The sequence below is a fragment of the Sinohyriopsis cumingii genome, chromosome 14 (assembly GCF_028554795.1).
Source record: "Sinohyriopsis cumingii isolate HCF-2022 chromosome 14, ASM2855479v2, whole genome shotgun sequence".
Lineage (NCBI taxonomy): Eukaryota > Metazoa > Mollusca > Bivalvia > Unionida > Unionidae > Sinohyriopsis > Sinohyriopsis cumingii.
The window spans coordinates 35,369,031-35,390,345 of record NC_142974.1 but is presented as its reverse complement, the minus strand read 5'-3'; positions in this window follow the sequence as shown (position 1 = coordinate 35,390,345).

The window sequence follows — 21,315 nt, the reverse complement described above, 5'->3', positions numbered from 1 at the left end:
CCCCTTGTCCCCATATTGACCCAGCCATTTTTCCCATGTTCAATTCCCCTTGTCCCTATATTGACCCAGCCATTTTTCCCATGTTAAATTTACATTGTCCCTATATTGACCCAAGGGTGTTTTTAATGGTATGCCCTATAGTCCCTACGATATCCCTTATCACTACTCACGTGTTCTTTTCTTCCGGTCACTTAAATATAGAAGAACGTTTTTTTTTTTTATTCATTGAATTCATCTAAATTATAAGATCGGTAAAAAGCAAGAAGTTGATCGCACATTGTAAAGAAAGCCGAGGTCACACATTAAATTAGTTAGAAAACATTTTCCCTATTATAATAGCAATGATGTATTACGGTAGATGATACACAATATATATTGTCAGAAAAAATTCGATAGCTTAGCGCCCTCATTTACTGTACCTATATCCTTTTTGACCCCATACTTTACAATACTGCTATAAGAAAGTCTTCAATTGACTTTCAAATCTCTGAGGGCGAAATGTTTGTTATAACATACTGATAAAGTGGGGTTAGATGCTGCGGTCTGTGCATGCATTACACGTTCTGTACGGTTGGATATTCCGTTATAGTGGCTGTAATAAGGAGTGATACGGTAATGCGAAATTAAGTTTCTAAACTTACAATTTCTTTCGAGTTTCGGCTTTTGATTCCCACTTTTTCTTTCAATATGTCTCTCATAATGCTAACATGCGCGTGTTGTTTATTGTCCCTGATCTTTTCTAATGCGGATTTTCTTTCTTATTGGTAGCTACTAAGGGGAAACAAATGTTGCCTCATCTATTGTGTCTGCCTGTTGGATTGTAAAAATTTTCACACATTTAAGAGAGAGAGAGAGAGAGAGAGAGAGAGAGAGAGAGAGAGAGAGAGACAAAAGGCGTAGTGCATCAGTTTGATGATCAGGCCTAAAGTGTTTATATTATGATCCACTATTTAGAAAATTACCCACATGTGGAAAGAATCCTGGTTGTCGAATAGCGCGTGTCGGCATAAAAAACGTTAAAGGCTAAAGATGTCTTGGGGCGTCTAGTTCCATAACAACAGATAATATCAACACATTACACTGAATTTAGCTATAAAATAACATGAAAACATTACATAGCCATCTGATGTGGATTTATGAGCTAAGTGTCACAGTCAATGATTGTCTGAATACCCTGTAGTCTTTGAAACTGTCTTGGTTGAAATGGTATTTTAGTTGGTCGCATTTCTGGACTTTCGGGACTTATTTTTATTTCCCGTGTTAACTGCGTCGATTGGAAATCCTGTGATACGTTCATCGATTGTAAAGGAGTAAACACACACACACACACACACACACACACACACACGTTCCCTTTTGAAAACAAATGCGTAATGCTGAGCGCCAAGAGAGGCAGTTGCTAGCACCATTTTTATAAGTCTTTGACATGAATCATCCGGGTTCAAACTGAAAACCTCCCGTTGTATCTGTGCTTGGCATGATCATGGTTGATTTTATGCTCAGTTAGGGTTTTACGTTTCTATTTGGCAGCCCCTCACGGAGAAGATAGGACAGGAAACGTATTTTCCTTCTTATAAAACTCATCTGATATTTTGGTTTCTATATTTTCGTGGTGGATTGTCACAACAAAAGAGAGATCTTATCAGTACTTTGTAGAGAGGTATTTTACATACTTTTAATCAGAGGTTGCAAGCTTTGAATGCTACTATGAACCTATGATTGCTCGTATTACATCATACTGACTTTCATCACGCTGAACACGTGTTCTTTTCTTCCGGTCACTTAAATATAGAAGAACGTTTTTTTTTATTTATTGAATTCATCTAAAATATAAGATCGGTAAAAAGCAAGAAGTTGATGGCACATTGTAAAGAAAGCCGAGGTCACACATTAAATTAGTTGGAAATTATTTTCTTTATTATAATAGCAATGATGTATTACGGTAGATGATACACAATATATATTGTCAGAAAAAAGTCGATAGCTTAGCGCCCTCATTTACTGTACCTATATATTTTTTGACTCCATGCTTTACAATACTGCTTTAAGAAAGTCTTCAATTGACTTTCAAATCTCTGAGGGCGAAATGTTTGTTATAACTTACTGATAAAGTGGGGTTAAATGCTGCGGTCTGTGCATGCATTACACGTTTTGTACGGTTGGATATTCCGTTATATTGGCTGTTATAAGGAGTGATACGGAAATGCGAAATTAAATTTCTAAACTTACAATTTCTTTCGAGTTTCGGCTTTTGATTCCCACTTTTTCTTTAAATATGTCTCTCATAATGCTAACATGCGCGTGTTGTTTATTGTCTCTGATCTTTTCTAGATGCTGATTTTCTTTCTTTCTTATTGGTAACTACTAAGGGGAAACAAATGTTGCCTCATCTATTGTGTCTGCCTGTTGGATTGTAAAATTTTCACACATTTAAGAGAGAGAGAGAGAGAGAGAGAGAGAGAGAGAGAGGCAAAAGGCGTAGTGCATCAGTTTGATGATCAGGTCTAAAGTGCTTATATTATGATCCACTATTTAGAAAATTACCCACATGTGGAAAGAATCCTGGTTGTCGAATAGCGCATCGGCATATAAAACGTGAAAGGCTAAATACGTCCTGGGGTGACTAGTTCCATAACAACAGATAATATCTACACATTACACTGAATTCAGCTATAAAATAACATGAAAACATTTCACATTCTAAAAGCTATTAAAACATGTAATATATTTACATAGCCATCTGATGTGGATTTATGAGCTAAGTGTCACAGTCAATGACTGTCTGAATACCCTGTAGTCTTTAAAGCTGTCTTGGTTGAAATGGTATTTTAGCTGGTCGCATTTATGGACTTTCGGGACTTATTTTTTTCCCGTGTTAACTGCGTTGATTGGAAATCCTGTGATACGTTCATCGATTCTAAAGTAGTAAACACACACACACACACACACACACACACACACACACACACACACACGTATGCCCACGTGAGCAAATATTCATAAGAACAGAATAAAACAAGCATATACGGCAGTTCGACTCATCGTGTAATAATGATACGAAAACCTATATATATTCATCCGTCTCAAATTAATGATACGGAAGGTACAAAGAGATGTGTGTGTGTGTGTGTGTGTGTGTATGTGTGTCAGAGAGAGAGAGAGAGAGAGAGAGAGAGAGAGCATATATTAACCAGTATTCTGCTGTAGCGTGGAGCCAAGACGTTTTGCAAATTTTGCATTTCAGCAATGCCACAGGATGTGTCTTTGGACAGATCAGCTTGCTTTAAGAGGACTTCTATTTTTCTTTGTTGTTTGGCACGATTCGATTTTTGAATAGTTCTCCAGGCTCTTTTCCATTTTACCGTGTCGTTCTTGTCGGCATACTTTCGTCCCACCACGATGGCACGGGCTAAACACATCTAGTTTTAAGAGTGTCTAATTCGAACGAGGGTCTTCTTGGTGTCACGAAGGTCGTCCAACAATAACATTTTTTTTTGCTTCCGGTCCCTTTGGGAGTGAGAGATGTGGGTCACGAACACTGTCTCAAGAATGAATTGTTAAAGTCAAGTCTGCATGATGTGCTTTTATTGTAAATCCTACCTTTTGTCACCTTTAGAGTTACTACATGTTAATCTAAGGGGGATAGGAAGCTAGTAAGAACTGCAATATTTCACCTGTTCCCGACGAATATGCAAAATGAACATTCATGCGGTTAGCCCATCGATAATTAACACCAGATGTCAATAGAAAGAATGGACTTGTCTTTATGCAAGAAACCTACCAATGCTAATTTAGTTAGAGGTCAATGGGTTCTGAAGAAAGATCTTCATAGTCATTCTTACACTCTCTGTCTTAAATCAAAGATCGGTTTCATTCATGTGTCTTGAATAAAAGTAATATATACAGACTATACAATAATGCATTTCAGATAAGGCTCAGTGGAAAGTTTGATTTTTTATCAAATGTAAACCTCCCTTGAAACATGTATATAAAAAGTTAATAAAATGAAAATAAATTTGAATCACTCTATAGGCTCTGCTATGATCGTACAATCTTATATTGGAAAACAATATAAAAAAGGCTCAATTAAGAAGTCAAAGGTTCAAAACAAAATACACAAATTAAAAATGCTATAATTTTTCAATCTAGAATTAGTACCGATGCCTTTTGAACGTGTATATAATTTCCCCACTTGCTTTCATGAAAAGGTGCCTGTGAGGAGAATGAACAATACGTGTTGATTCTTGTACGCTTTAAACGCACATATCTCTGCAAACGTGTTAGTCTGTGAAATATTTTGTTTTATCATTTTTAAGAACTTTCTTGCAAAATACAACTATTTCAAACTGGATAGTTTAAATTTTGTGAATTTTATTAAAAGGTCGAGTACGTAGATAGGAAATTGTTTGCCATATCTTTTCTTGTTATATTGAGTCTGTAATATCCATGATGCGTTTAGTTTCTGTACTGTCATTGCGAATTTAATATAATACGTAATCGCTTTGGATATCTGATAGCGCCAAGCACAGGTTGACTCAATCTTCTGGTTGTTCAACCGCAAATTGCAAGATTACTTGGCGGTAACCATTTAGATTTTATTCTAAGAGAGCGTTTGTATTTTGTCATTGACTTTAAGGTCATATTATGTCTTTCATGTTCATTTTCATTTTTAAAATTTAAAATATAGCTATTTATTTAATATAGATTTAAACCCAAGAAACCGTTTGTATTTTGTCTTTGACTTCAAAGTCATATTACTTCTTTAATCTTCATATTTATTTTTAAAATTTAAAATATAGCAATTTCGTTAATATATATATATATATATATATATATATATATATATATATATATATATATATATATATATATATATATATATATATATATATATATATGTGTGTGTGTGTGTGTGTGTGTGTTATGCATTTCACGGTATAAATAAACGTTTTAAATTTTTTTATAATGAAACCAGTTTTTATCACAATGAAATTAATAACAGACAAATAACTTCCCATTCAGATATTGTTACTTTACGTTTACAGTACAAATGCACTCTCTCACACACACACACACACACACACACACACACACACACACACACACACATACACACACACATATATATAAATATATAAATATAAATAAATAAATAAATATATATATATATATATATATATATATATATATATATATATATATATATATATATATATATATATATATATATATATATATATGTGTGTGTGTGTGTGTGTGTGTGTGTGTGTGTGTGTGTGTGTGTCCATGTGTGTTTGTGTGTGTGTTTGAAGGCTTGAAAACAGATAGTAATCAAATAATGTTTAAGCGTTGTAATGTAAATTAAATGAAAGCAATGATAAATTTCTCTTTCTACTTGTATGTCTTTCATTGAATTGGTATCCCAATTCATGTATTATACATTTCACGGTACAACAAGACGTTTTAATTTTTTTATATAATGAAACCAGTTTTTATCACAATGATATTAATAGCAGACAAATAACTTCCCATTGAGACATTGTTACTTTACGTATAAAGTACAAATGCACTCACACACACACACACACACACACACACACACACACACACATTATATATGTGTGTGTGTCTGTGTGTGTTTGTGTCTGTAGGCTTGAAAACATATAGTAATCAAATAATGTTTAAGCGTTGTAATGTAAATTAAATGAAAGTAAAGATAAATTTCGCTTTCTACTTGTTTGTCTTTCATTGAATCAGTATCCCAATTAATTACATCGATATGACCACATTAATTTAACATTAGAGATGTTAAAATATTCCTGAGAAGCATTTTGACTGGATTAATTACAACATCGACAAAGAAAGGTAATTTCATCTTTTTCGATTTCGAATTCATGCAAGAGTCTGGCATTCACATTCCTAATTTTTGCGTACCTCATCGAGCGTGCGAGAAATGTATCCAAGATAAAAGCTTTAGTTACTGCCCCCACTTGCAGCAAGATTCCTGGTGGACGTGAAAAAAATCTTTCGGAGACCGAACACGTTGACAGATTTCGCGCAGTGGATCTTAATCCTCATCAACGAAACGTGGAGCCAAGAGGACATCGAACGTTACGGCCAAGGCAATGGCTCACACTTTCTCGGGATACGATGGTCAAGTTCTTTTGAGACACTATACGGAACTAAGTACCGAACGTCCTAAAGTGACTTTGAACGGAGCCAAAATCATTTCCATGCAAGTGGAACAAGTACAGTTTAAAGATTCAATGAGCTGTTTGGTCATTTCTTTGAGTCGAATGCCTAAAACGTTTGGAATGACATAAATGGCCAAACGCTATTTTCCACACTTTTTCAATACCGAAGCCAATCAACACGCCGTTCAAGCCCTTTTCAGTGAGGCTCAGGAACGTGACCCGGACAACATGCGTACCGAATAACGAGAAGCTTTCTACGCTTGGTAGCAGATTCACGGCTCGGACCCTTTCGACTTTCAGGAAGAAATGTTAAAGTATTGTCGTTCCGACATGGACATTTTAAGGCGTTGCTGTGGAACATTTCGAGAAGTGATCATAGAACACGGACGGGATCGATCCTTTGAAAGAAGCCTGCACCATTGCCAAAGCGTGTTCCTTAATATACCGCCAACGATTCATGCCTGTAAACACCCTGGCTGTCATCAGCTCTCAAACGACCAACTTTGTCAAACGCAAGTATTCGGTCAAAGCCTTACGCTGGCTACATTACTTGTGCGACAAGGAAGACAAATTGATTCAGCACGTCCACAACGGAAGAGGCGAAAAGACATATCGGAACGTATTCGGTGGATGGTTATTATTTAGAAAAGCCCAAGATCGTGTACGAGTTTAACGGTTGCTTATTTCACGGATGTCCCCTCTGGTACCCTTGAAGTGGCACTAAAGGTCAGTTTTTACAAGGAACCATGGAAGACTTGAACCAGGCCACTTGTCAGCTCCGCTTGAAGTTAGAATAGCAAGGGTACCAAGTAGTGGAAATGTGGGAACACGAATACGATCACCGTTTGAAAACCGATCCCGAGTTTACACGCATCGTGAAAAGTTACAAGCTGTTGGATCCTCTGAACCCGCAGGATAGTTTGTACGGAGGACGGACGAATGTCACCTGTTGGCTGTAACACGCTCACGAAGAGAAAGGAGAAGAAATCAGATACTTGTACGTGTGTTCACTGTATCCTTACGTGTGCAAATGTTGTCGCTTTCCTGCACAGCAGTCCGCAATTGTTGACGGAACATATTGACCTGGGCCACATTCGACAATACGAAGGCTTGATCAAGTGCAAACTCTTGCCTGCCACTGACTTGTACCACCCCGTGTTACCTCACCATTGCCAAGGAAAACTGACGTTTCCCTTGTGCCGTACTTGTGCCGACATGTGCAATCAAGACCAGCCTTGTCAGCACACCCAGGAAGAACGCGCCTTGACGGGAACGTGGGTCAGCGTAGAGTTATTCAAAGCTTTGGACATGTCATACCAACTGTTAGAAGTGTACGAAATTTACCACTTTCTCAAGACAGAACAGTACCACAAGGGCGACGAGACTCAGAAAGGCGTTTTTGCAGACTACGTGGATGCCTTTTTGACACTGAAGCAAGAAGCCAGCGGCTATCCTCCCTGGTGACACACTCATGAAGACCAGAATGATTTTAGATAAAATACTGGGAGCAGGAAGGCATCACTTTAGACCACGTTGAGAAAAACGAGGGAAGGCAATAGTTTGCCAAAGTGATGTTGAATTGCTTGTGGGGTAAAATGGCACAACGACCGTGTTTACCTAAGATGGAGTATTTGACAGAACCTTCCCGGTACTTCCAGATGATTCACGACAAAACCAAATTTATGAAACACGTAGACGTCCTTCGGGAGGATTTGATCTGAGTCATTTATGAAGAAGAAGTAGACTATGTACAAGCCGACGAATTTGACGAATTCTACCCCATTTGCCTGAGGCTCACTATTACGACCCTGACAACGTGCGTACCGAACAACAACAAACTTTCTACGCTTGGTACCAGGCTCACGCCTCAGACCCTTTCGACTTTCAGGAAGAAATACTAAAATATTGTCGTTCCGACGTGGACATTTTACGACGTTGCTGTGGAAAATTTCGAGAACTGTTCATGGAACACGGAGGGGTCGATCCTTTGAAGGAAGCTTGCACCATTGCCAAAGCGTGTTCCTTAGTCTACCGGCAACGATTCATGCCTGAAAACACCGTGGCTGTCATCAGTCCTCAAACGACCAACTATGTCAAACGTCAATACTCGCTCAAAGCCCTACGCTGGTTACATTGCTTGTGCGACAAGGAAGACAAGTGGATTCAGCATGCCCGCAACGGAGGGGGTGAAAAGACCATCGGAACGCATTCGGTCGATGGCTGGGACTTAGAAAACCCCAAGATCGTGTACGAGTTTAACGGTTGCTTATTTCACGGATGTCCCATCTGTTACCCTGACCGCGGCACTAAAAATCAGTTTTTACAACGAACCATGGAAGACTTGTACCAGGCCACTTGTCAGCGACGCCTAAAGTTAGAACAGGAAGGATACCAAGTGGTGGAAATGTGGGAACACGAGTACGATCACCGTTTGAAAACTGATCCCGAGCTTAAATGCCTCGTGGAAAGTTACCAGTTCATGGACCCTCTGAACCCGAGGGATAGTTTGTACGGAGGAAGGACCAATGCCACCTGTTTGCTGTACCAAGCCGACGAAGAGAAAAGAGAAGAAATCAAATACTTGGACGTGTGTTCGCTGTATCCCTACGTGTGCAAATATTGTCACTTTCCTGGAGGGCACCCACAATTGTTCACCAAACACATCGACCTGAAAAACATTCGACAATACGAAGGCTTGATCAAGTGCAAAGTTTTGCCTCCCACGAACCTATACCACCCCGTCTTACCTCACCATTGCCAAGGCAAACTGATGTTTCCTTTGTGCCGTACTTGTGCCGAAACGTGCAACCAGGACCAGACTTGTCAGCACAGCCAGGAAGAACGGGCCTTGGCGGGGATGTGGGTCAGCGTAGAATTGTTCAAAGCTCTGGACATGGGATACCAACTGTTAGAAGTGTACGAAATTTGTCACTTTTCCAAGACACAACAATACCACAAGGGTGACCCCACGCAGAAAGACATTTTCGCCGACTACGTGGATGCCTTTTTGAAACTGAAGCAAGAAGCCAGCGGCTATCCTTCCTGGTGTCACACTCCCGAAGACCAAATACAATTCAAAGAGAAATACTGGGCACAAGAAGGTATCACTTTAGATCACATCGAGAAAAACGAAGGCAGGCGATCGTTTGCCAAAGTGATGTTAAATTGCTTGTGGGGAAAAATGGCACAACGACCGTGTTTACCCAAGACGGAATATTTGACCGAATCTTCCCGCTACTTCCAGATGATTCACGACAAAACCAAATTCATGAAACACGTGGACGTCGTTCGCATGGATTTGGTCTTGGTCAATTACGAAGAAGATTTGGACTTTGTACAAGACGACCCCTTTGGAAATGTCATCATTGCGGCTTACGTGACAGCCCATGCTCGCTTAAAATTGTACGAAACTTTATAACTGTTAGGTGATCGTGTGCTATACTTTGACACGGACAGTTTCATCTACATCAATCGCCCAGATCAACAGCACCCTGTCATCGTAGGAGACCGATTAGGAGCCAGGACAGACAAACACCCCAATGGGAAGATTCAAAGTTTTGCTAGTGGCGGTCCTAAAAACTACGGCTACGAATACCGGGACCCAAAATAAAAAGTGCAGACGGAGTGTAAAGTGAAAGGATTGGCTCTCAATTATCACACTATTCAAGTGGTGAACTTTGCCGTGTTCAAAGAAGCCTTGCAGTCTGGAGAGGATGGCAACTATAAGTGACCACCTACGAATCATACAAGATTGTACGTTTACCCACTCACCAAATTCTCAGTCGTGTCCTGGAAATGATGCATCAGATCGTGAACCAGATGCGAGTGCGTCTTCCTAATCACTTCACTTTACCGTATGGACATGTCGGTATAAAAAATGGTTGCAATAGGATAGCCGCCAACAAAAAGGATGACTTCGCCACAGCATGAATCGAGTGAGAGACCCAATGAGAACTCCAAGTTCAAACATTACCATTTTCCTGTCTTCGTGCCTGACTAGTGTGGTTGTGCCCATCGATATGAAACGTTTCAAAATGGCCCACGGAGAGGGAAGGATTACCGACTTCGAATGTTTTTAGCTAAACAGGGTTTGTCTACTTGTGACCTGAGACTGGATTGGGATACGAAGCACAGTGTTTCAGTTGTGGCCTGAAGTTACGAATGGATCTATGTATCTATAAAGATTCAGCTATTCTGGAACATACTCGATCGTCTCCGCACTTTTCTTACGTTTCTATGGCCTTTCCACCTATCATACTGCGGTACATTTATGACGGTACCTTAGAAAAGGTAGCACCGTTGTCCAGGAAGAATAAAAGGAAGACTTCCAAAGCTAGACATATAAAAGGAAAGATGTACAAGCTCGAGACTTCATTAAGGCTAGGATAAAAAGGGACAACGTCCATTGTCACTACCACGACCAAGCGAGAAAGATGAATCCTTTTAAACAAACATCATTTAAGTTCGGTGATTCTCAAGTGGAGTGCGATGTTGTGCCTTGCGATGACAGCGATGCAGTAAAGCACCATGTGAAGTTTGTTATAACTACTACTACTACAACTACACCTACTATAGAAAGTGATGATGTGCGTGTCAAACCTGACAGATGCAAAAGTGATGTCACTCGTTATCGTGGACTCATTACTGGTTTTCATTGTCTATGCCAACCTTCACGTGAGACCATGCGTCTATCACCCTACGCATGTCATCCAAAAATGAGCAAACTCCTGTCGATATCACCTTGTCCTCATCTAAACGAACATGTGAAAGATGACTATTCGGTCCCTGTGCGTTTGTCTGTATACTGTGACTTTGAAAATCATTTTCAACCTTTCCAAGGAAATGATCTAAATATCTGTGAGGACCATCCCCCGAAGAATTACCCATAGCCGGCTTTTTCTACTTGGGCGAAGGGGATAAAGTCAAGTGCTTCAGTTGTGGTGTGTCGCTAAACCAGTGGGAAAAAACAAGATTCAGCATACCTGGAACATGCTCGATGGTCTCTGAATTGTCACTATTTACCTTTAGTGGGACCAAGTTATTGAAGTGACATACGATGTCTTTTAAGAAACCAGATTGGCTAGGAGTCAAACATTGGACACCACCGAGACCAGTATTTAAACCCCATTTAAACATAGCATTCAATCATTACCAAACGAACTGCAAGAGAAGATATACAAAGAAGTTTGGCTGGGACTTGCCAGAGCAAAATCTCAATGAGTCACTGTAGAACGTTTGTGTCGAGCAATTCACAAGCGGAAAGTGAAATAAATCAACACACGGATCATATTTTTCTGGATCAAGTGTGCGTTCACCCTATTATTCCACTTTAGACCGTTTACATCAGAAGATTTCATTGACATTCGTGACCAGTACCATGAATGTCAGTGGTCAGAAATTACTCACTATGTTCATTATCTTCGCTCTAGGAGAAGATTATAAGGAGAATAATACTGACTGACATGATCATGGATACTTTACAAGAGAACACTCGTGTTTTACCTGTGGAGTTCAGAGAACGCATTTACCGAGAGCTGATAAAAAATACAAGTGAAACGCAAAGAACAATTCCATCCGTTAGGTCACCGGTGTTTAAACCACTGGTACCTAAATGCTATAAAAAGAACTGATTTAGATGAAAGTATTCAAGTGGTCAGACATTGATCAGCTACCCAATGGCACAAAGGATTGGATTGCTGTATATCGTTTGTTTTTTGTTTTTTTTACTACAAGGTAAACTTACCAAAATCATTTACACAACATAAACTTAGTTGAAGAGAAAACTTCTGAACGGTGTCTTATGATGTGCAAGTTAGTGACTAAACCATTTAGATTCCCCACTGGAGTAAAATCATTTCTGTGTAGAAAGTACACTTATTGTCTCCGACAAAGAGAGGTATAAAAACAGGCTACCATGCCAAGACCTTTATCACTTGCGATTCAACAGATTCCGTGGATGGAAATAAATGAGACGATTCAAACAGTGGACGATTACCAACATTTATTACCAGAACTGCGTAAATTCAATTTGGGTCGTCGTGTGGTGTGTGTCTTAGTGACTTGCTTTCTGGAATTTCCTTTACCAGCCGATTCCTTGTGGATCCTTTACAAGCAATACTTACCACAAAATAAAATATGAAACTGGTCCCTTTTCATGTCCACGAGAGACTCATTTTGTTAAAGGCCTTCCGTTTTGATCTTGATACTTCTCGACCTCTACGGGGAAAAAAGGATTCGTCAACGTTTAGGTACCGAAGATGTGTATGACGATGTGAGTGTAGTTTGTGACTTACACCACCCACTGGATAAATGTTTTTGACTGGAAAAATTGTGTTTTTGAGGCATGGACCAAAGAATTGGCTCATTATGTTCAAGAGGTGTGACCTTCCATTGAAACGTCATGGTGAAAAAGTCACTTTCAAACCTGTTTTAATGACAGTACTAGAAAAACCCGTCACCGAGGACAACCACTCCCTTCAGGACAGGACTGTCATGGACATTCCAGAAAGTCCATTCCGGGAGGACACCTGTGTGACATTACCCCATTAGATACTGTAAGAACATTACACACTGTCCCTAAGACATCATGATTACCAAAATCATGTTGTACAGATACTTGTTTATATTCCACTTTGATCGTTTTGATGTGTTTTATTGCTATCCGTAACCACTTGGCTTTTATGTATTTTTGTCATTGTGTTGTTCCATTTTAACTTGCAATAAACGTGTCCAGAAAAGTATAATACTCTTTTCTTGTCTGTCTTCGTGTCAAAAGTGACATTCCTTGCACTACGGCTACCTCTGCTGTCTCTGCTCCCTCTTTCATCACTTTCAAATTCATCGACGAACACTTAGACCGTGCCAGTTGGGAGACCTTGTACCTTTTCCATCCCTTTAACATGTTAATTGCCAGACCTAGTGGTTCAGGCAAAACCAAATTTGTCAAACGCTTGATCGAACAAAAAATCATTTTGATCGATCGTTCACCTGAACGAATCGTGTGTCTTTACAAAGAGTGGCAATCGCGAGAAAGTCAAGGCGATTCCATCGTCTTTGTGGTAATCATTCTTAGCAATCACCCCAGTCAAACCCATCTGGTCATTTTTGATGACATGTTAGGAGAAGGCGAAGAAGAAATTAAACTGTAGTTTACGCGCAAAGGTAATGACATTGTCATTTACATTACTCAAAATTTGTTTCAACAATGTAAAGCCCATCGCACCATCAGTCTCAATGCTCATTACGTGGTCTTGTTTAAAAAGCCCTAGAGATAAATAGAAAGTGCAAGTCTTAGCCAAAGGTTAGGAACGCCTTGGCTGACTCATGCGTACTACGATGCCACTCCAATCCCACACGTTTATTTACTCTTGGATTTGAAACACACTACCCCTGATTATTTGCGATTTCGTACCCATCTGTTTCACCACCGGTGCCAAGACGGATGGCCGGTCCTATATACGTCCCCGTCGTCGACGTAGGAAAAACAGTCTATAAAATCTCGAACAAACTGGGCCTGTCTCATACATACATCGTCAACATGACGTCCCTTCAGTCTCATCTTCTCTTTAAATTGGTTCGTGCTTTGTACGGTATCAGTCGCGAAAATAATCCACAAATACGTGCTCGTATCATAGAAGCCAGTCTCAAGGAAGTCTTACGACGGTTCACGGTGACAGCACGTCAATTACTGCAAGGCATCATTCAGATTCCTCATCAAACCAAACGTTTTTTTAACAGAAGCAACGTAGCCTTGTTACAACTGGCCGATCCCCGCATCGACACTCAAACCAAAAAACAAATTATTTTGAAACCTGTAGGGAGCGGTTCTACTGGAGGTGTCATCATTCGCTCCCTCTTAAAATGGGATCCTAATGCTCCCAAAGTTCTCCCCAAGAAAAAACCACGCAAAAAAATTCCAAACCAATCCCAAGATTAGTGGTGGCAAGACCAGTTCACAGAAAGTCCACAGAAAAAGAAAAAGAAAAGTCCCCAGAAAACAACGTATACTCGCAAGAGAGACGCTTCGGCCAGGACCCAACCTTATATTCTCAAACCACGACCTGCAGCGACGGTGACCGCGTCTCCTGTAGCCTTAGGTTCTTCCACTTCTCCGTTGTTGTGGATCGCAGCCAAACCCAATTTGACACCCGTTCTTCCTCAGTTGATGAAAAGATGGAAACACGCGTCGCCAAATTCTTCGCCACCAGCGGTGGCACCCTCCTCCTCTTTAACTGCAGTGGCAGCAGCTCACAAAGTACCTGCTCTCAATATTCAAGTCCAAGAGAGATCGGGCATGTTACAGAGTTTACTGGATTTGTCCAAGCAGGAACTGTCCCAATTTAGTCCGTTGCTAACCCCTCCACTACGCGTTATGCCTGTCATCAAGTTGATACGTCGTAAAGAGAATCAGTGGCGACGCGTTACAGTATAATAAAGGCCTAATGCAAAGCATGAGTAACAGTGTTTTCGTGCTTCTGAAGACCCAAAGATGACAAGCCCTAGACAATATCGCTGTTCTAAACCCAAAGGAACGAAAAAGAAAGGACTGTCTCCTCGTTTAGTCAAACATGGGAACAAGGCGTCCGTTTTGTCCAAAGCTTCTCCACCCATGCGAAAAAACTATTTTAAACCGCTTCCAAAGATGTCATTGGTACCGTGTGCGAATGTTGGTTGAACATCTTGAAAGGAACTATACCTCTGCCCAAACACTAGAAACAATGCTTAGCCAACTGTCGTCTCGTTCTTCGCCAAATAGTGGAAAAGAAAATACTCGTTCGTCAGAAGAAGATGTTGGTACAACGCGGAGGAATTTTGCCTCTGTTGTTAGGATCCTTGCTCAAAGGAGCATTGGGAACGCTGCTGGGATGACTTGTCGGAGGAAGATGATAAGGAGCAAGAAGATAAAAGGGCTTCTAGAGTCCAAACATCACAGACATGACTCTTGAAATCGAATGTAAGGACGAAACCTGGCCCTAGCGCCTTACAAACGATGGATGGAATACCATCGTAGGCACGAACAGCGGACCCCGCATTTGCCTCCCAATCAAAATATGACCGAGATGTCCCAGTTACAACACGAATTGATGTCGTTGATGGATCGCCACGATTTGTCCGATACTGACAAATCGCAAAAGTACGGTCAACTCTTGCAACGACTGAAACTCTTTCACCAGAAAGCTTTAGACGAAACAGCTCTACCCACTCTGAAAGATTTTAAGGCCTTAATGAAAAGTCCACCACCATCACTGTCACCACCCCCCCACCCCCCAGCAGTCAAGACAGACGCATCCCCACGAAGGCCTGAGAAGAAGAGGTACGAGAAGTCTTTGAAACAGAGTCAGCTGCTCCCATTCCTAGAAAGATTGCAGCGTCCTTGTTGACCCCTTCCCCCACACCCCAACAAGAAGAAATGAAAGCGTGGGTAAAAAGTTGAAGTCCACTCCTCCTTCGAGAGAAGTCAGAAAGAAAGAAGGGAAACGAGAAGTGAAATAAAAGAAAAGAAGACCAAAGCCATTCCATTACCACCTCCATGGACACTCTAAGCAATTTGGCCAACAGAGCGGATCATATTTTTTGTATAAAAGCGTACAAATAATATGATCATATTCATTCCAACTTATCAACTTCATACAATAATGGTACTTTTGTCTAATTTTCATAAAGATTATGGTTCCCCAGTAAGAGAATTCTAAGAATAAAATTATATTCTGATACAATTTCCTAACAAAATTCAATCATGACACCTATTTAAATCGATTTTCTAAGCTGTATCTTTGCTTGGGATGATCATGGTTAATTTTATGCTCAGTTAGGAATTTACGTTTCTATTTGGCAGCCCCACACAAAACTGATAAAGCAGGAAACGTATTTTCCTTCTTATTAAGCTCAGCTTATATTTTGGTTTCTATATTTTCGTGGTGGATTATCACAACAAATGAGAGATCTTATCAGTCCTTTGTTGAGAGGGACTTTACATTCGTTTAATCAGATTTTGCAACCTTTGTCATGCTACTATGAACCAATGATTGCTCGTATTGCACGATACTGACTTTCATCACACTGAACACGTGTTCTTTACTTCCGGCCGCGTGGATCTATAAGAACATCTTGTTATTCAATTCATCTTAAATATAAGATTGATAAAAAGCAAGAAATTGATCACACGTTGTAAAGACAACCGTGGTCATGCATTAAATTAATTAGAAATTATTTTCCCTATTATAATAGAAGTGATCTGTTACGATAGGTGACACACAATATATGTTTTTAGAAAAAACTCGATAGCTTAAGCGCCCTCATTTTCTGTACCTATATCCTTTTTGACTCCATACTTTACAACACTGCCATGAAAAAGTCTTCAATTGACTTTCAAATCTCTGAGGGCGAAATGTTTTTTATAACTTACTGTTAAGGTAGCAGTAGTGAAGTGGGCCACCCTAGGGACAATGGGAATTACCATTAAAAACACCCCTGGGCCACTCTGGGGACTATGTAAATTTAACATGGGCGATAGTGCTGGGCCACTCTAGGGACAATGGGAATTTAACATGGGGAATAGAGTTTTGGCTTGTCTAGGGACAATGGGAATTTAACATGGGGAATAGAGTTTGGGCCTGTCTAGGGACTATGTAAATTTAACATGGGCGATATTGTCGTGCCACTCTAGGGACAATGGGACTTTAACATGCGAATAGAATTTGGGCTTGTCTAGGGACAAGGGGAATTTAACATGGGAGAAAAAAACTACTTTAGGGACAAGGGGAATTTAACATGGGATTTTTTTAAAAAGAAAATAAAAAAAAATGGGCTAGGCAATTGAAAATCAAGATCTTTTCGAGACCTATGAGTGGCCCTGAAAAGGGCCTTTGGGTTTATGCTAATATGCCCTTAACATAAAGGGCATCTGCGACATCTTCTTCGTCTTAGGCTTCGTCTAATGGTAGGTCCATAGACTAAAACTTTTTTGAGGCATCCTTGCCTCTCCACGTAAATCCTACGTATCCATAGGCTGGTGTCGGTCCTATGGACAACTGTCCACTTGGATCGGACATACATCGGTATGTCCGTCCTGAACATCATCGAAGACACAAGCGTAGAAGATTGAACGTCGGTCCACATCTTGAGGCGCCGAGAACAGGTGAATCAATGCAGTGAACTGCGCTTATTTATAGGTAGAGGAAGGATTGAAACGGATTGAGTTCATTGACCAATCCAAACACGCGTTACAAAATTCAGTCAGCCCACGTCCAATCCGAAGAGAGCAGCCTGTGACGTCACGTGGTCTATATAGATTCGCTATATCCTGTGTGTAATCAATTAATGTGACAGTTTTACAACATGACGGAAACTCAGAAAACGATAAATTGGGGTGCACCAGCAGTGGAGACCGCCCAAGGGAACCCGGACTTACTTTCAGAAGAGGTAAATTGTGATTTTGTGGATTTTCTTACCTCGCAAGAATTTGTTCCGGAACCTTCGTCTCCTTCATTACCGCACGTGGATAATTTTAGACAGAGACAGAAAGAAGAATTGGAGAATTTATACAACAGCAAAAGGAAGCGGAACAAGCTTTTCTCCTACAGCAACAACAGCAAGAAGAAGAGGTAAGAAAAAAACAACAAGAAGAAGCAGCAGCAAAGAAACAAGGGTGTGAAAATCAAACGGTCACGGTACTGTTGACATTTTAACAAATGTATCAGACTTCTTTATTACGACCGAAGAGAATACGACCTTCCCGAGCTAAACACTCCAACCATGTGACTAAGCCTACCGTGCCACCCTTAGTGATTTCAACCAAATCATCATCATCATCAACAGTACGCAGTCCAGAAGTAGGCCTTGGCCGTGGCAAAGGCTTAAGACAGTTAAAGTTGATTGCTTAAACTCACACCTACACCAAAAAAGGCCCTTTTCAGGGCCACCCACGTGTCTCGAAAAGAGATAGACTTTCAATTGCCAACATCCATCCAAACTCAAAAAGAAAACAACCCATTTTACCCCTATAGTACGTGTATATGAGTGTGTGACTGTACATTCTTATTCTAAAATCAAAGCCCAAAGACACATACCTTTTTATACCTAATTTATTCTTTTATAAATATTTACAATCCAATTCACAATTCACAACAGAGCACTTTAAAAAGTTCATAGACTTCTTCTGTCTCATTGTTTAGTCTCTCTGTTCTTTGAATTTCTTCATCGTCACAGTCTTTTCCTCCTCTTCCTCCTCACTTTCTTCCCTTCTTTTCTTCTCCTGTTTCTTTTTCTTCACCTGTCTGCTTTCTTCCTCCTCTTCTTCCTCTTCTTCCTCTGAAGAATCCCTCTCTTCTTCTGACTCCTCTTGTTTCCTTTTTGGGCAATCTGGAGACCAATGTCCTTTTTCTTGACAATAATAACAGGTATCTTGACTTTTGTCTTTTCTAACCCCTTTTTTTCTTTTTGGACGGTCTGGACACTCTGAAGACCAATGCCCTTTCTTCTGACAGATATAGCAAGTATCTTGACTTTTATTTCGCAAGGAAGGAGAGTAGTCCGTCGGCTGGTCTGAAGAGAATTTTCTAATGACCCCTCGCAAAGCTCTGATGAAACGTTTGAGTTGTGTAGTCTCTTCCATCGTTGTGCTCGGTTTGAGAGTGAAATGAATAGTGAAAGGACAAGACAGACACCCTTTTATATACGCTGGTCTGCCGTGACTATAAATTAGTCTATGGTGTTTAAACTTTGTCATTTGACGTTTTGCTATCAAGATGAAACGATCCAATTCATTTGAGAAGAAAGAAGAAGAAAGTAAGAGGCAGAAACGTGATCTATCGCCTCGTACCAGGGCTGAAGTCTTGGCACAAATTCATGCCAGTGATTTTGAAAAGGACACGAGTGAACCAGAATCCAAACCATCTAAACAAAGTTCACCATCCTTAGTCAACCCTGAAAAGTACTATTCCACTCAAGAGACGGAAAAGCGACCCTCGAGAAAATTTAGAACCACGGCTTACAAAAACACGGTGAAGTTTAAAGATTTCAAGTCCAAAGTACCGTTAGAGAAAGCAGACGGGGACATGGGTCAGCGTAGAATTGTTCAAAGCTCAGGACATGGGATACCAACTGTTAGAAGTGAACGAAATTTGCCACTTTCCCAAGACACAACAATACCACAATGGTGGCCCCACGCAGAAAGGCATTTTCGCCGACTACGTGGATGCCTTTTTGAAACTGAAACAAGAAGCTAGTGGCTATCCGTCCTGGTGTCACACTCCCGAAGACCAAAAGACATTCAAAGAGAAATACTGGGAACAAGAAGGTATCACTTTAGATCACATCGAGGAAAACGAAGGCAGGCGATTGTTTGCCAAAGTGATGTTAAATTGCTTGTGGGGTAAAATGGCACAACGGCCGTGTTTACCCAAGACTGAGTATTTGACCGAACCTTCCCGCTACTTCCAAATGATTCACGACAAAAAATAATTCATGAAACAGGTGGACGTCGTTCGCGAGAATTTGATCTTGGTCAATTACGAAGAAGATCTGGACTTTGTATAAGACGACCCCTTTGGAAATGTCATCATTGCGGCTTACCTGACAGCTCATGCTCGCTTAAAACTGAAAGAAGCTTCAGAACCGTTAGGGGAACGTGTCCTGTACTTTGACACGGACAGTTGCATTTACATCCATCACCCGAGTCAACAGCACCCTGACATCGAAGGAGACCGTTTAGGAGCCTGGACAGACGAGCACCCCGACGACAAGATTCTAAATTTCGTCAGTGGCGGTCCAAAAAATTACGGCTATGAATACCGGGACAAACAAGAAGTGCACACGAAGTGTAAAGTGAAAGGATTGACTCTGAATTATCGTACCAGTCGAGTGGTAAACATTGGCGTATTGAAAGAAGCTTTATAGTCTAGAGAAGATGAACACTTTAAAGTGACTACCTATCAGCCCAACAAGATTGTACGTTTACCCACTCACCACATCGTCAGTCGACCCTTGGAAAAAGTTTATCAAGTCGTGTACCAGAAGCGAGTGCGACTTCCCAATCATTTCACCTTACCGTATGGACACGTCGGTATTGGTCTTATATAAAAATGAACCCTAGGCAAGATCGATAGCTCATTGTGACTACCAAGACCAAGCGAACAAGATGAATACTTTCAGAGAAACAAAAAACAAGTTCAGAAAGGCACAATTCAGGTTTGGGGCTTCTGAAGTGGAATGCGATTGTGAGCCTTGCGATGGGAACGATGCTGTACGTTGTGACCTTAGCGATGCCGTAAAGCATCATGGGAACTTTGTTCTCACTACCCCTATCATGGAAAGTGATGCTGTGCGTGTCAAACCTGAGGGATGCAAAAGCGATGCCGCTCGTCCTCTTGGACACTTTACTGGATTTCGTTTTAAAGGTGGATGTCCACCTTCACGTCTACCCCTCTACGGATGTCATCCAGCAATGAGCAAACTCCTGTCCATGTCACCCAACCCTCATTGAAACGAACCTGTGAAAGACGAATATTCGTTTCCTGTGCGTTTGTCAGAATACTGCGAGTTTGAAAATCGTCTTCAATCGTTCAAAGGAAAATGGCCTAAGTATCTGGGAAGACCGATCCCCGAAGAATTAGCCAGAGCTGGATTTTTTTACTTGGGCGAAGGGGATAAAGTCAAGTGCTTTAGTTGCGGTGTGTCACTTCACCACTGGGAACCGCAAGATTCGGCCTATGTAGAACATGCTCGATGGTCACCGAATTGTCGTTACTTACCCTTAGTGGGACCGAGACATTGAAGTAACTTACCATGTCGTTGAAGAAGAAGAAACCAGATTGGTTAGGAGTCAAATGTTGGACATCACTGAGACCAGTATTTAAACTTCATTTCAAGAACGATATTGAATCATTACCCATTACCTAAAGAACTGCAAGAGAAGATTTACAAGGAAGTTTGGCAGGGGCTTGCCAGAGTGAAATCTCAATGGGTGACTGTAGAACTTTTGTGCCGAGAAATTCATAAGAGGAAAGTGAAAAAAGTCAATCAATGTGTTAGATTTCTCTGGGTCAAGGGTACATTCATCCTATTATATTACTCTAAACCGTTTACATCAAAAGAGTTCAATGAGATTCTTGGACGTTACCCT